Source organism: Natator depressus, chromosome 28 (genome assembly GCF_965152275.1).
Source record: "Natator depressus isolate rNatDep1 chromosome 28, rNatDep2.hap1, whole genome shotgun sequence".
Taxonomy (NCBI): domain Eukaryota; kingdom Metazoa; phylum Chordata; order Testudines; family Cheloniidae; genus Natator; species Natator depressus.
Genome location: NC_134261.1, coordinates 11643282 through 11645781, shown reverse-complemented (window position 1 = coordinate 11645781; position 2500 = coordinate 11643282). Strand labels below are relative to the sequence as shown.

Below are 2500 nucleotides of genomic sequence, written 5' to 3'. Positions count from 1 at the left end.
GCTGAATGTATGGGGTTGACCTGCTGGCCGCTTTCCTTCCCGGCCACCAGGTCAACCCGCTGAAAGTATGGGGTTGACCTGGTGGCCGCTTTCCTTCCCGGCCACCAGGTCAACCCGCTGAAAGTATGGGGTTGACCTGGTGGCCGCTTTCCTTCCCGGCCACCAGGTCAACCCGCTGCCGGCATGGGGTTGACCTGCTGGCCGCAGAGGGGCAGGCTCCGGGTTGACCTGGTGGCCGGACGGGGATTAAGCCCCGGCTCGGAGCAGGGCAAGCCCGGGCGGAGGGGGGTCCGCTTGGCCCCTGCCCGCGGGGGCAGGCTCCGGGTTGACCTGGTGGCCGGTTTGCTTTCGGGCCACCAGGTCAACCCGCTGAATGTATGGGGTTGACCTGCTGGCCGCTTTCCTTCCCGGCCACCAGGTCAACCCGCTGAATGTATGGGGTTGACCTGCTGGCCGCTTTCCTTCCCGGCCACCAGGTCAACCCGCTGAATGTATGGGGTTGACCTGCTGGCCGCTTTCCTTCCCGGCCACCAGGTCAACCCGCTGAATGTATGGGGTTGACCTGCTGGCCGCTTTCCTTCCCGGCCACCAGGTCAACCCGCTGAATGTATGGGGTTGACCTGCTGGCCGCTTTCCTTCCCGGCCACCAGGTCAACCCGCTGAAAGTATGGGGTTGACCTGCTGGCCGCTTTCCTTCCCGTCCACCAGGTCAACCCGCTGAATGTATGGGGTTGACCTGCTGGCCGCTCTGCTTCCCGGCCACCAGGTCAACCCCCTGCCGGTATGGGGTTGACCTGCTGGCCGCAGAGGGGCAGGCTCCGGGTTGACCTGGTGGCCGGCAGGGACTTCAGCCCCAGGGCCCCTGGCAGGGCGACCCTGCCCTTGTTCCCCAGAAAAGGAGAGAGCTGGCTCGCAGCGGGAAAAGCTGCCTACGGCACCTGGGATTCCCAGGCGGTCACCCATCCAAGTACTAGCCAGGCCCGGGACGGTTTACCTTCCGAGATCGGACGGGATCGGGGGCCTTCCGTCCGGTATGGCCGTAGGCACTCGGCTCCGGTCCGCCTCGTCCCCTTTCCCTTACTGACTCCCCTGCCTCGGGTGGGCCCGATCCTTTTTTCCGTTTTTTTTTTTCGCTCCGGAGGCTTCATGAGCCCCCCCCAACACCCCTTTGGGGGTCGGTGAAAATTTTTTTTTCAGACTTCCAGGGGCCCGATCCTGGCCGCGGGCACCCGGCTCCGGGCACCCGGCTCCGGGCCGCCTCGTCCCCTTTCCCTTACTGACTCCCCTGCCTCGGGTGGGCCCGATCCTTTTTTCCGTTTTTTTTTTTTTTCGCTCCGGAGGCTTTATGAGCCCCCCCAAATACCACTTTGGGGGTCGGTGAAAAAACTTTTTCAGACTTCCAGGGGCCCGATCCTGGCCGCCGGCACCCGGCTCCGGGCACCCGGCTCCGGGCCGCCTCGTCCCCTTTCCCTTACTGACTCCCCTGCCTCGGGTGGGCCCGATCCTTTTTTCCGTTTTTTTTTTTTTCGCTCCGGAGGCTTTATGAGGCCCCCCCTAACCGTTTTTGGGGTCGGTGAAAATTTTTAGTCAGACTTCCAGGGGCCCGATCCTGGCCGCGGCTTCGCAGGCTGGCCTGGGGGGGGGGCATCTCTAGCTCCGGCCGCGGACGGCGAGACGCTCGGCCACCAGGTCAGCCCGGAGGAAAAGGCTGAAAAAAATGTCTAAGTCCCCCCGGGACACCAGGTCAACCCGGAGGAAAAGGCTGAAAAAAATGTCTAAGTCCCCCCGGGACACCAGGTCAACCCGGAGGAAAAGGCTGAAAAAAAGTCTAAGTCCCCCCGGGACACCAGGTCAACCCGGAGGAAAAGGCTGAAAAAAAGTCTAAGTCCCCCCGGGGCACCAGGTCAACCCGGAGGAAAAGGCTGAAAAAAAGTCTAAGTCCCCCCGGGACACCAGGTCAACCCGGAGGAAAAGGCTGAAAAAAAGTCTAAGTCCCCCCGGGACACCAGGTCAACCCGGAGGAAAAGGCTGAAAAAAATGTCTAAGTCCCCCCGGGACACCAGGTCAACCCGGAGGAAAAGGCTGAAAAAAAGTCTAAGTCCCCCCGGGACACCAGGTCAACCCGGAGGAAAAGGCTGAAAAAAAGTCTAAGTCCCCCCGGGACACCAGGTCAACCCGGAGGAAAAGGCTGAAAAAATGTCTAAGTCCCCCCGGGACACCAGGTCAACCCGGAGGAAAAGGCTGAAAAAAATGTCTAAGTCCCCCCGGGACACCAGGTCAACCCCGAGGAAAAGGCTGAAAAAATGTCTAAGTCCCTGCTCGGCCATCAGGTCAACCCCATTCAAAGTGACGGGTTGACCTGATGGCCGGCAGTCTCACGGAAGTCCGGATGGGGTCGCCAAAAGTGCCCTCGGCCGACCGAGAGAACCAGGAGGTCGGATAGGATTTCAGATTGGTCCCCCTAAATTGGCGGTTGGATTTTTCGACTAGTTCATTTTGA

General features: G+C 61.1%; 1 non-coding gene across 1 annotated transcript; it reads right to left on the bottom strand.

The window, feature by feature from the left end:
- Positions 1–926: 926 nt before the first annotated feature.
- LOC141979841 (5S ribosomal RNA) lies at positions 927–1045 on the bottom strand. The gene has a single exon (XR_012637231.1). It is a non-coding gene; the product is annotated as a 5S ribosomal RNA (ribosomal RNA).
- Between the last annotated feature and the right edge of the window lie 1455 nt (positions 1046–2500).